This window comes from Symphalangus syndactylus, chromosome 12 (assembly GCF_028878055.3).
Source record: "Symphalangus syndactylus isolate Jambi chromosome 12, NHGRI_mSymSyn1-v2.1_pri, whole genome shotgun sequence".
Lineage (NCBI taxonomy): Eukaryota > Metazoa > Chordata > Mammalia > Primates > Hylobatidae > Symphalangus > Symphalangus syndactylus.
The window spans coordinates 40066527-40081167 of record NC_072441.2 but is presented as its reverse complement, the minus strand read 5'-3'; positions in this window follow the sequence as shown (position 1 = coordinate 40081167).

Here is a 14641-nt window from a genome sequence, read left to right as displayed (position 1 = left end):
TGTGGACTTAAAGTAAATTTTGAGATTAGGTAGTAAGGAAGCATAAGTCCTCTAACTTGGTTCATTTTTTTAAAAGTTGTTTTGGTAAATGTAGATGCTTTGCATTTTTATATACGCTTTAAGATGAACTAGTTAATTTTTATTAAAATGTCAAATGGGATTTTGATAAGGATTACTTTGAATCCATGGGTCAATTTGGAGAGGATTGTTATCTTGACAATATGGAGTTTTAAGTTGATGAACATGGGATGTCTCTTTGTTTGTTTAGATATTTTAAAATTTCCCTCAGCAATATTTTGTGGTTTTAAGTGTAAAAGTCTTACATTTATTTTCTTAAATTTAGTCCTATTTTATCTTTTTGATGCTATTGTAAATACAATTATTCTCTTAATTTTATTTTGGATTGTTTGTTGCTAGTATAGAAATGTAATTGATTTTTGTATATTGATCTCACATTCTGCGAACTTGCAAACTTATCTGTTAATTCTAATAGGTTTTTAATGGTCCCTTTGGTATTTTTTACATATAGTATTATGCTTTCTGCAAATAATGACAGTTCTTTCTTTCCAATATGAGTATCTAATTTTTCTCCTTACTTCACTCACTACAATCTATAATACGACATTGAGTAGAAGTGGTGATGGAAGACATACTTGCCTTGTTTTCAATCTTAGGGAGAAAGTATTCTGTTTTTCAACATTAGGAATCACATAGCTATAGGTTTTTTGCATATATCCTTTATCAAGTTGAGGATATGTTCTTATGTTCTTAATTTGTGGAGCTTTTATCACAAAAGGATGTTGGATTTTTTCAAATGTCTTTTCTGCATCTATTGAGATTATTATGTGATTTTGTTCTATGTTCTGTCAATATGGTGCATGACTTAATTGATTTTCGTAAGTCAAAACAACCTTGCATTTCTCAGATGAATCCCATTTGGTCATGGTGTAGAATTTTTTTTACATGTTGCTGGATTCACTCTGATAAATTTTGCATCTATGTTTATAGGGGAATTTATGTAGTTTTCTTTTATTGAAATGCCTTTTTCTGGCTTTGGTGTTAAAATAATACTGGTCTCGTAGAATTAATTAAGTGTTCTTTTCTTTGTTTTCTTAGAGTTTATGAAGGATTAGTATTTTACCTTTTTAAATTACTTGATAGCATCCACCAATAGAGTCATATAGGGACCAGGGCTTTTCTCTGTTGGAAGATTTATTTTATTTTATATTTATTTATTTATTTATTTATTTATTTATTTATTTATTTTTGAGACGGAGTCTCGCTCTGTCGCCCAGGCTGGAGCGCAGTGGCGCAATCTCGGCTCACTGCAAGCTCTGCCTCCCGGGTTCGCGCCGTTCTCCTGCCTCAGCCTCACGAGTAGCTGGGACTACAGGCACCCGCCACCATGCCTGGCTAATTTTTTTGTATTTTTTTAGTAGAGATGGGGTTTCACCATGTTAGCCAGGATGGTCTTGATCTCCTGATCTCGTGATCCGCCCACCTTGGCCTCCCAAAGTGCTGGGATTACAGGCGTGAGCCACCATGCCCGGCTGGAAGATTTTTAATTGCTAATTCAATTTATTTACTTGTTATCAATATATTAATATTTTCTATTTTTTAAATGATTTTTGTAGCTTCTTTCTAGGAATTTGTCCACTTTATTAAATAAGTTGTCAAATTTGTTAGCATGAAGTCATTCCTTTTCATTTCTGTAGGATCAGTAATGATGCGCCTTTTCTTCATCCTTGGTTTTGTTAATTTCTGTCTTCTCTCTTTTTTTTTCTTAGTCAATCAGCTAATGATTTGTAAATTTTGTTAATCTTTTCAGAGAACCAGCTTCTGGTTTTATTGATTGTCTCTGTTGTTTTCTGTTTCTATTTCACTCGTTTCTGTTCTGATCCCTCAGAAACCAACAAAATATTCCAGAAGTCTCATCTTTTCCTTTACCCTTATAATCTGCAATTCTGACTCATTCAGAAGACTTTAAAATTTATAAATAATTACAGAAATTTAACCAAAGGGAATCCTGAAATATAATGTTGGTCTTTGAGGATATAGGAGTATCTTCAAGCCTTCTCCAAGGGGCTTTTTTAACCCTTGAATCTCCAAATCACCGAATTACCTTCCTGCCATGTGCAAAGCTTTGCAGTCATATAGTCTCTACATTCAGTCCAGTTATTCAGAAAACATTCTCCAAACCTGTTTTCCATAAATAGCCCATACATATCTCTTCTTAAAATTCTGATTTGGAGAGTCCCTTCCTTAGTAAGAGAGCGTGTGAAAAAAATAATCTAGCAAAGATAAACATGATATATAATCCATAAAATAAAACATATGTATCTTCAGCTCTCTTGCCACCTCATAAATCCGTTTAAAACAGAAAAATAATAAATGCAAGTCATCTTGTCCCTTAGTACACAAACTTGTAGAGAAAAACCTATGTTTTTTAAAATACTGTTTTTTCTGTTGTTGTGAGGTTATGTTGAGGGCTGCTAATGAAATCTATTTCTATCAAGGGCTTCTGCTTGAGGTTGATGAAGACAGAAAGGAACTATCTTTTTAAAGCGTAATAACTTGTAAACTGGTACCAGAAATATGGCAAGAGAAATAGAGTGATAACATGTCTGCAGGCTGTGAGTATAGTTTGTTTTTGTTTATTTGTTTTTCTTTTTTCAGAAAGTGCTTCAAATGGCCAGTGTTTTTCTAAGGAAAACATCAAAGAAAGGAACCCAACCAAGACTACTTGGGAAAGGTTTCAAAATCCCAGACCTAGACTGCCCTTTGGAAAAATGGCTGCTTGTAAACTGAACAATTTTAGTCAAGCCAGTTAAATGCTGTATGATTACTCTGGCTAATTTTTCCTCTATGGCCCCAAGAAAAATTTTTAAAATTTATCTTGATATATTTTACAATTTGACCAATAGTGCAAAAATAGCTATCAGAACCTGTCTGCCCCAATCCTATTCCATGATAGTGATAGATCTGCATGGTGTAAACCACATCTAGCAGATTACAAGGAGCAACTTCTGAACTTAGAAAAGCATTCTAGAGCTAGCATGACATGAGTCCATAGGTGCCCGAGAGACTACCTGGTGGTCCTCTGTAGTACACGTGTTCCTGGATTTCTGCTCAGCTTTCTGATATGTATTCCGTGTCTTGCCTGCCTTACTTCTCTAGACCTCATTCCCCAGGAGTTGGCTTAAGCTTCTTGCTTTACCTGGATACACTGCTTGGTACCACAACCCTGCCCAGAGAATTCTGGAATATCAGACTGGTAGACCTCCTTGTGATTTTGTGTATTGTGTTGTGATTTGGATTACAAATGTCCCTATTCTATCCCATAACCATCAATGAATGGTTATTCCTGTCTTCCTAGCAGCCCATGAAATAGTATGGACTCTGTACCAAGGTCACACAAAATATGACTACGTCCAGAGAGAGTTTAAAGGATCTGTAAAGCAGAGGTCTGCTGAATCTGTGGGGAAAACGTGCAGATGTTTGGAAAAGTCAGTGGGCTTACCAGTCCTTGTTTTTGTCCTTTGGACTTAAAGAGTAAATCAGAGAAGCCCTTCAAACTGTAATAGAAACAAAAAGCTTTTAGTTGAAAGGTAGTAGTCTTCTACTCTGCCTCATCAGCCCACAGATGAGAAAGCCAACTCAGCATCCAGTTTTCTACTGTGCAATATTAGGTTTCAGTAGTAGCTACCCATGTGAAACCAAGCCAGGCACTGGCCTAGCAAACTAATTCCAGAATGTAATCAGGGAGGTAGGATTTGCTTGGGGTGGAAGCTGGAAAGAATTAATGACAACTCATGAGTAAAGTGGGTAATGCCAGGAAGAATGGAATATAGTGTAGTAACAGGGCAGCAGGCACCAGAATGCCTTGCTCTCCCGCTGCTCTTCAACCCTACCCTGCCCACTGCTTTCCTTGTGGAAGCCTGGCATGTGAGTCCCTTGGTAGCTTTCAAAATGAAAGAGACGTGGCTGCAATCTGAAGCGAAATGACCATGACAGCTATCATAAAAGGCAAGCACTTAAGGAAATTTGTGGTGAATCTTCTGAAGAGGAATGTGTGTCTCTGCCTGTCTCTTAATGAATCTGTCTGCTTCTTTCTTGAGTGCTAACCAAGTGAACATCTGCCTGACAGAACACTGAACAAGATGCCCAGTGGAAGCCCTCAGGGGAATACTGTTCATTGAAAATGTTTTTGCCCCTTTAAAAAATAAATCTGCATTAGGTGTATCTCCTAATACTGTCCCTCCCCCCTCCCCCCACCCCACAACAGTCCCCAGAGCGTGATGTTCCCCTTCCTGTGTCCATGAGTTCTCATTGTTCAATTCCCACCTATGAGTGAGAACATGCGGTGTTTGGTTTTTTGTCCTTGAGATAGTTTACTGAGAATGATGTTTTCCAGTTTCATCCATGTCCCTACAAAGGACACGAACTCATCATTTTTTATGGCTGCATAGTATTCCATGGTGTATATGTGCCACATTTTCTTAATCCAGTCTATCGTTGTTGGACATTTGGGTTGGTTCCAACTCTTTGCTATTGTGAATAGTGCCGCAATAAACATACGTGTGCATGTGTCTTTATAGCAGCATGATTTATAGTCCTTTGGGTATATACCCAGTAATGGGATGGCTGGGTCAAATGGTATTTCTAGTTCTAGATCCCTGAGGAATCGCCACACTGACTTCCACAATGGTTGAACTAGTTTACAGTCCCACCAACAGTGTAAAAGTGTTCCTATTTCTCCACATCCTCTCCAGCACCTGTTGTTTCCTGATTTTTTAATGATGGCCATTCTAACTGCAGGAAATCAACATGGCACATGGATACATATGTAACAAACCTGCACATTGTGCACATGTACCCTAAAACCCTAAAGTATAACAAAAAAAAATAAATAAATAAAATAAAATAAAATAAAATAAATCTAAAAAAAAAATTAAATAAATAAATAAATTTAGAAGTTTAGCAGATTACAGGATATTTTCAAAGCAGCAAGCTTAACAGTAACATTAAACATTTAATTATACGTGTTTGTAAATAATCTGGTTTTGTAAAGTTATTTACATTTAAATATGACATATTTAAGGGTCAATGTACTCTGGATGAACAAAAATAAACAACTCTCATCTCTGTTTTAAAAAAAAAAAAAAAAATCTGGATTAACAAAGGGTTTATTTTCATGGTAGCAGGAGACTCAGCTATATGGCCAACAGCTCTCTTCCCCTGAAGATAACCTAATAACTTTCTTGGTATGGGAATTCCAAAAGCCTTGCAGTTCCTGTTGGAGTATTGCAAATGAGGCCATGTCACACCTGCCGCAGGAGCTCTTCCTTCGCTCCTTCCTCTGTGAGCTATTATGCATTGTGTTTTTTTGTATTCACTTGCAGGTGTATGAGAGGTACATTGCCTCTCAGAGTTTATCTCTTTAAACTACTTACTGAAGGTTGCATTTTAAATTAAACAAGTAGCAAATTCTCACAAGGCAAATATTAGGTAAATGCATTATAAATTTCTGTCACATAGTAGAAGGATGGACAGTTTCATGTCACTGTGGAACCATACTCAGTTAAGAATTGAAAGGGACCTAGTAGGTCATGTAATACAGTCCACAGCATGACAACCCCATTCTACCTGGATGAAATCCCTCAAGCTTAAGTAAATACCTAATATGTGCTTTTTGGGATTTGATATGTTTCAAATGAGCTATGCATGTTTTAAGGAAAATGTTAAGTCTCTCCTTTTTTTTTTTTTTTTTTTTTGGTAAGCTACCAAACTGCAAGTTTCCATCTTAGCTGGAAGTGTGCTCTCTCTTTCCACTGGCACTTATTTTGTATGGTCTTGACTGTGAGTCTTTACATGTGCATACATGATCTCCTAATAAATCTAGAAATATAAGTACACCAACTCTGGCTACATTAATCTCTCTACCCCCAATTTCATCAGCTGGTATATGAAAAGTTTTTAAATCTAATTTTTTACTCCTTATATCTATTTTTTTCCAGCTACTTCTGAAGGGGTGGGCTCTAAGATACTTCATGAAGAGCTATCTACTAGCTAGCACTAATCTCAAACAAACCTTATACACAATCTGAGCTTGAGCTTCCTCATCTGCAATGTGAAGATGCATGGATCTTTTGGTGCTTCTCAAACACCTTCATTTAGGAACCCCTGATGACAGGGAAATGAGTTCCTGTTCCCTGAGCTTGAGGCTACCAGCCATGAGTCTGACTTTCTTTTAAATTTCACTGTTTTTTAAAAACGAAGGTAAATTTGGCCGGGTGCAGTGGCTCACGCCTGTAATCCAAGCACTTTGGGAGGCTGAGGCGGGTGGATCACATAAGGTTGGGAGTTCGAGACCAGCCTGACCAACATGGAGAAACCCTGTCTCTACTAAAAATACAAAATTAGCTGGGCATGGCGGCACATGCCTGTAATCTCAGCTACTTGGGAGGCCGAGGCAGGAGAATCACTTGAACCTGGGAGGCAGAGGTTGCGGTGAGCCGAGATCACGCCATTGCACTCCAGCCTGGGCAACAAGAGTGAAACTCCGTCTCAAAAAAAAAAAAAAAAAGGTAAATTTACAGTGTATTCTGCTACCTATCTCGTATAGCAAAACAACTTTTGCCCCAATCTTCAAGTCAAATTAAAACTCAGGCTGTGCCGTGTTTGTTTATTTAATAGCTTCATACACCTCTGGTTCCGAGTAATGTTTTTCAGTTTGAGATACGTGAGTCATCTCTTTATGGCCTTATCCTTTATATAGCTATTCATTGTAATCCAGCCAACACTGGTAGAACGTATACCATATGTGAGGCACATAGCCAGATGGTAGTCTTGAACTAGGGAGTTATATGCCCCCGCCATTCAGAGGCTGATTTTTGGTAATGTTCATGGCAGAAATGCCACACGTAGTGAGGACTCAGTAACTATAGTCATGAACTGCATAACAACATTTTAGACAATAACGGATTGCATATACATTGGCGGTCCCATAAGATTATAATGGAGCCAAAAAATTCCTATTGTCTGGTGATGTCATTACCCATTGTCATGTTCTAGCACAACACATTACTTGCTAGTTTGTGGTGATACTGGTGTAAACAAACCTAGTGCTCTGATAGTCATGTACAAGTCTAGCACATGCAGTTATGAACAGTACATAATACTTGATAATGTTAATATGGTATAAGTTTATATATTTGCTATAGTTTTATTGTTATTTTAGAATGTACTCCTACAAAAAAAAAGTTAACCGTAAAAAAGCCTTAGGAAGGTCTTTCAGGAGATATCTAGAAGAAGGCATTTTTATCATAGGAGATGACAGCTCCATGCATGTTATTGCCCCTGAAGTCCTTCCACTGGGACAAGATGTGGAGGTAGAACACAGTGATATTGATGATACTGACCCTGTGTAGACCTAGACTAGTGTGTATGTTTGTGTCTTAGTTTTTAACAAAAACATTTAATGAGTAAAAATAAAAAAAATTAAAAATAGAAAAATGTTTATAGAATAAAGGTATAGAAAGAAATTTTTTTTTGCAGCTGTACAATATGTTTGTGTTTTAAGCTAAATGTTATTACAAAAGAGTCAAAAGGTTAAAAAATTGAAGTTTATGAAGTAAAAAAGTTACAATAAACTAAAGTTAATTTATTATTGAAGGAAGAAATTTTAAAAACAAATTTAGTATAGCCTAAGTGTATAATGTTTATATAAAAATGATAGTTTACAGTAATGTTCTAGGCTTTCACATTCACTTACCACTCACTCACTGACTCACCCAGATCAACTTTCCAGCCCTGCAAGCTTCAATCATGCCCTGTAAGTGCCCTATATAGGTGTACCATTTTTATCTTTTATACCATATTTTTATTGTACCTTTTCTATGTTCAGATATGCTTAGGTATACAAATACCATTGTGTTACAATTGCTTACAGTATTCAGTACAGTAATATACTAGCACAAGTTTGTAGCCTAGGAGCAATATCTATACCATGTAGCCTAGGTGTGTCATAGGCTATACCATCCAGGTTTATGTAAGTACAGTTTATGGTGTTCACATAATGAATAAATCGCCTAATACTGCATTTCTCAGAATATATCCCCGTTGTCAAGTGATCATGGTTCCCCTTGATTTTCAGGTTATGGCCCCTGGAGCCTCAGAGTGTAGTGGCAGTGTCTTAGGCTCTACATGAAGGAAGGGTTTGAAGGAGAGACTGAGCTTTCCTTAAGCAAACTGGTTTTGCCTTTATCTGTTTACATTTTTACTTAAAGCTTTGATTTTTATAGATATCCTTTATCCAGTTGAAAAGTTCTATTTCTAGATCTCTGAGAGTTTTGACCAATAATGTTGAATTTTATGAAATGCTTTTTCCCCAACTATTGAGATTATCATATAGTTTTTACTTTTTAATTTAATATGGTGAATTACATTATGTCCATGCTGGAGTGCAGTGGCTGGTCCAGCATGGGCAGTCGAACTCCTGGACTCAAGGGATTCTCCTGCTTCTGCCTTCCAAGTAGCTAGGACTACAGATACATGCCTCCATGCCTGGCTAATTTTTAAATTTTTTATAAAGACAGGGTCTCACTATCTTGCCCAGGCTAGTCTCAAACTACTGGGCTCAAGAGATTCCCCAAAGCATGGAGATTGCAGGTGTGAGCCACCATGCCCACCCCATTGATTGATCTTTTAAGTGTTAAGCCAATGTTGTTTTACTGGAACATATATATTATCCTTTTTATGTATTGATTCAATTTGCTAAAAATGTGTTGTGTTCATGAGAGCTATTGGTTTGTAGTTTTCTTGTGTTTTTCTCATTTTTGTATAAGATTAATGCTGACCTCATATGTTGGTATATATTCCCTCCTTTTCATTTTTTTTGGAAGGGTTTGTGCAGAGTTGACAATATTTCTTCCTTATATATTTGGTAGAATTCACCAGTGAAACCATCAAGGCTTGGAGTTTATTTTGGGGTAAGGTTTTTAACTACCAAGTCAAATTATTTACCAAGTACACATCAGTCTCTTCCTGAGTAAGCTTTGTTGTTTGTGTCTTTAAATACATTTGTTCATTTCCTCTATGTTGGCCGATTTATTAGCATAAAGTCATAACATTCCCGTATTATACTTTTAACAGCTATAAAATCTATAATGATGTTACCTTTGTACTCTTTAATGTTGGTAATTAGGTCTTTCTTCTTGATCAGTCTAGCTAGAGGTAGAGAGCAAGACAGAGAGAGAGAAAGAGTCTCACTCTGTCACCCAGGCTGGAGTGCAGTGGCATGATCTTGTCTCACTGCAACCTCCACCTCCTGGGTTCAACCTGGCTAATTTTTGTATTTTTAGTAGAGACAGGGTTTTGCCATGTTGGCCTGCCTGGTCTTGAACTCCTGGCCTCAAATGATCCACCCGCCTTGGCCTCCCAAAATGCTGGGATTACAGGCATGAGCCACCGTGCCCAGCCAGAGGCTTGTAAATTTGAGTGCTTGTTTTAATTGATTTTTTCTATATTTTCTGTTTTCTATGTTATTGATTTTTACTCTAATTTTATTTTTTCTACTTATCTTTGGTGTAATTTGCCCTTCTTTTTCTAGTTTATACAGGTAGAAGCTGAGGTCATTGATATCTTTCTATTCCTGGTTTTCTTGCACACATGGCCTGATCAGTATTCAGCTGAAGGCTCTGCAGAGCTGCAGAGTTCTCCCTCTGAGCAGCTGTCTCTTCTCTGGTACTGTTTCCTATGAACCCTCACTGCCTTACTCTCCTTAGTTTAATCTCAACTCAAGATGTACTTTGTGTATTTCTTGTGTTTTCCCATACCCTGGAAACTCTTTTGCAGAAAGGTGGGGTACTTGTAGGGTTCACTTAGTTTGCTTCTCATCTCTTAGAAACCACTTTCCTTTGTTGCCTGATATCTAGTGTCTTGCAAACTATTGTTTTATTCATTTTGTTTATCTTTTGGTAGTTTCAGGCAGGAGAGTAAATCTGGTTCCTGTGACTTCATCTTGCCTGAAAGAGGAAGTCTGGACTGTATTTCTAACTTTTTTCTGTGTTTTATCCTTTTCTGTATCTAGTATAGTACCATTTGCATGGAGCAAAGCTCCATGTGTACATATAAGGTAAACAGGGATACAAGGCAGAAGGCCTAGGTTTGAATCCCCTGTGCATAGAATAACTGATTATGTGCTTTAAGCAATCATTTAACCCCTATAATGTAATAATCTATCCTGCTCAGTCTAAAAATAGTAAGAATGGTCATATAGTGAGCATGTGCCATGTGACAAGCACTGTGCTAAGAGCTTTATGTAATTATCTAATACAAAACAGTTTAGCAAAGATTACCCCGTGTAATCCTCACAGCATTTTTATATGACACATTTTATTAATCCACATTTTATGATGAGAAACTGGTCCTTTGGCCAAATTAAGTATCTTGCATCAGGTTGCTCTATTCAGCTGGTATTATACTCAGAGTCCAAACAAATCCCCTTCCTATGTCATACTGTCACACGTTTTGCAGGTTTGTAAAAATTAAAAGAAGTAACATGTAATAGTTAATTTTATATGTCTGTTTGATTGGGCTAAGGGATGCCCAGATAGCTGGTGAAACATTATTTCTGTGTGTGTCCATTAGAATGTTCCCAGAAGAGCATAACGTTTGAATCAGAAGACTGAGTAAAGAATGTCTCTCTCCTCAATGTGGCTGGGCATCATCCAATCCACTGAGGGCCAGGCATATCAGAAACGTAGAGGATGCCAGGCGCAGTGGCTCACGCTTGTAATCCCAGCACTTTGGGAGGCCAAGGCGGGCGGATCACGAGGTCAGGAGATCGAGACCACGGTGAAACCCCCTCTCTATTAAAAATACAAAAAATTAGCCGGGCATGGTGGCGGGCGCCTGTAGTCCCAGCTACTCGGAGAGGCTGAGGCAGGAGAATGGCGTGAACCCGGGAGGCGGAGCTTGCAGTGAGCTGAGATCACGCCACTGCACTCCAGCCTGGGTGACAGAGCGAGACTCTGTCTCGAAAAAAAAAAAAAAAAAAAAGAAACGTAGAGGAAGGGTGACTTTGCCTTCTGCTTAAGCTGGAACATTGGTCTTCTCCTGCCCTCAAGCATCAGCCTCCCAATCCTCTGGCCTTCAGGCTTAGACTTAAATTATATCACAGGCTTTCCTGGGCCTCTATCTTATAGGTGGTGAGTCCTGAGACTTCTTAGCTTCAACTAATCTCTTTCTGTATAAATATATATTGTATTGTTTCTGTTTCTCTGGAGAACATAGACTAATATATAATGGATACAAAAATGCTTTACAGAATGTAAAGCCTAGTGAAAAATAGTAACATTTGGTAAATAATAATTCAGTATCAGAAATTAATCTCATTTCTGACTAGTTCTGTATATAACTCTAAAGCCAAAAACAAAACAAAACAAAACCGTCCAGATTCCCAATTTCTAGAAGAAATCTTCAAGGACTTTGAGATACTTTGTTGTTTAATATGTTTATAACTCATCATGGGTTATAAACAAGAAGAATTAGAAGTTTACTTCACAGATTCCTAAGAGTGAAAAGTATTTCTCTTTGTTGCCTAAATCAAGATTGCAGATATAGGGCCCAGTTCATTTTCTACATGTTGGCCTTCAATTTTCTATACTTAGCTCGTTAGTGAAGGACTCAAATAAAGCAAATATTTTATCTTGTCTCTGCTTATCAGACACAGCTGGAGCAACAAGTCCATTCTGCCTGTCAAGCCAAACTTCAGGCTAAGTTAGGGCCTCTGCTCCATGTGGGGAAAGAATATGACTTGACATGATCCAGGTGATGTACATTTGGACTGGTTTGCAGACTGTTCCACATTTGTTGTAAACAGTTTGGGAATCTATAGTCATGTCTAAGGTTACACATGGAAAAAATGTGGGTTTTTTTTTTTCTTTTGTTGTTGTTGTTGAATGAACTGTGCAAATAAGAGGTGGGAGGTAGCTGGCCCACTCGTTTCTTGCTATGTGAGAATGCTGACTTTCCAATTTTTAACAAAAGGATCTCAGGCTTTTCCTTCTTGAATGACCCACAACACAAGGTTGAGGTCACTAGAGGGAGAAAACCATTGTGGACTTCATAAACAAATAGAACAGTTTTAGAGCTCTGATTGCCTTGTAAGTTTTCACAACATGTTCTCAAGTCAAATAGCAGAGCTGATGGCACATCAATGTTTTTAATGCATCCACGTAGAAAGCTGCTGAAATTCTGAATTCCAGTTCTCTGAAAGGACTGAAATTACACACTAGAATGTTATTTATTTCTCTACTTTGGAAATAAAAACCTACTTGTTTGTTGTTTGGTTTTTCCTTTAGCTTCTAATCCTGTCTGACAGAAGTATTCATCCATAGAATGTATTCCTGTCCATCACTTCCCTCTGGTCTTACAAGCTGTCTCATGTTAAGCAGAATTTGTTTCGGAACAAAAACACTAGGCACACTGAGTTATATTTTCCAATCAGGAAGTGCCAACGTGCAGATTAAGAGTTCAGTGCTGCTACAGTTGGCTAACAAACTAAAAATACTTCTGTTGAAATAACCCAGAATCATTATCTCTTCATTCATCCATTCATTCAACTATTTGAAAATAATTTTTCTCTTCTGCTAAAAGGATATAATTCTTTAAATAAGCAGCCACTAGAAATTCTGGTCCAGTCACACAGTTTTGTTCAATTTGTTCAATTGAGAAGCAGTTTCAGATTCCTGACTTTCAAAACTTCAGCTTTATCTGTAAAATAGTGATGACTACTACTTCATTAGATAGTTGTGTAAATTAAACTAGTTAAGATTTATTAAGTGGATATCATATAGTAGGCATTTTTAAAATGTTAATTCTGAGGCTGTATTCTCATTTCTTACTAAAGTTTATATAGCATCATCTAGAAGTAATAAAGTCTTATGGATGAATATTTAATCATGTCCTAAAAACTTTTTAATGTGAGATAAGAAAAGCTTACTGAGCCAAAGTAAGAACATGGGGGCTCTAGTAGTGTTTCTGTATCCAGTGAGTAATTTAATCTTGGGTAAAGCCTCTTAATAGCCTGCTGATAGTTATTCATCTCCAAGGCTGGCCTTAAGTCTTTCCAGGCTCCAGCAACTCCCTTGCTAAAAAGAACTACCTTGTCATTATATAGATTTCTTTTATTTTATTTGATTATATTACTGAATACTTTTTATTTTTATCTAAGTTGAACACGTAAATTTAAAATACTAATAGTGCTGAGTCTTATAATAGAAAAGTTAGTCCTCTTCTCCATCTTCCACCACTAATTTTAGCTGATCACTTTCAAAACACTTTTAACGATTTCTTTGGCAATTACCACCACATATCTAAATAATGTTCTACAGTGGTATTCTTGATTGTTTTGTCAGTCTTATTATTTATTGATATACCTGTATAGGAAAGAAGAATTTAACACTGCTGTCATAGACACACACTCACACACACACACACACACACACACACACACACCCCTTCTGTTCCATCCTTCTGATATTGTATGTCATAAATTTTGGTTAGATATTCAAAATTTACGTTATTGTTCACAGTTAACTCAGGTTATAAATATAATAATTATATATAATTGTATTTCTTTCCTTGCACAATTTTTTTGTTTCCCTGAAGGTTATACATTTATTGCTTTCCTGTTTGTTTAGTTTTCTTCATAGTGTCACTAATTCATTCAAAAAGCTTTACAAAAAGTATAAATATTATTTTGCTACATATAAACACATCTGGTAATCTCTCAGTTTGTAGAATAAATTGCACTTTGAGTTCTCCATTCTCTTATGCCAAACTGGACTAGTTGCTCTGTAGCTGTACCATGTAACTGATTTCATGGAAATTTATCTCTTTTCACCATCCTCCTGGGATACTCTTCCTCTCACTCTGTAATGAACCCTCTTTTTCCTGGAGTTTACATCTTCATTTTACTTTTACTCATTTTAGAAAAGCACATCCTCCAGGAGGGTTTTCTAAAAAGAAGATAATGGTTTTTGTTTTTGAGATCTTTCATATCTGAAAATGTCTTTATTGTACATTTACGTGTAATTGATAGTTTACTGTGGTATAGAATTAAAGACCAGAAATATCTTTCTACAGATTTTAAAGCATTACCCCCTTGTCTTCCAGCTTCCAGTGTTGCTATTAAAAAGTCAGATGTTATTCTGATTTTCAATACTTTCTAGGTGAACTGTTTTTTGTTTTGTTTTAATATCTGTGAACTTAAATTTTTAGTATTTGGAAAGTTCACAGTTATGTGTTCTTATGCAGATGTATTTTCATTTATTATGCTGGTTTCTTGGTGGAGTCTTTCAAATTGGAAATGCATCTTTCTAGTGTTAACTACTTAAAATAATTTATTTAAGTAATAATTCTAACATGCTCTAAAGTCACAAATTGAAAAGTCACTTTCAATATTGTTTTCTTTGTCATTAGAATTACTGCTTGACATCATAAGTGAATAAAGTGGCTGGAGTTAGGAGAATAGGATAGGCACTTCTCAACAAATATTGAGACATTGAATTTTCTGGAATAAGTTTCTTTAACCTGTTATAAAATAGGTGCTTTCCTGATTTATGGTAGGTGATGA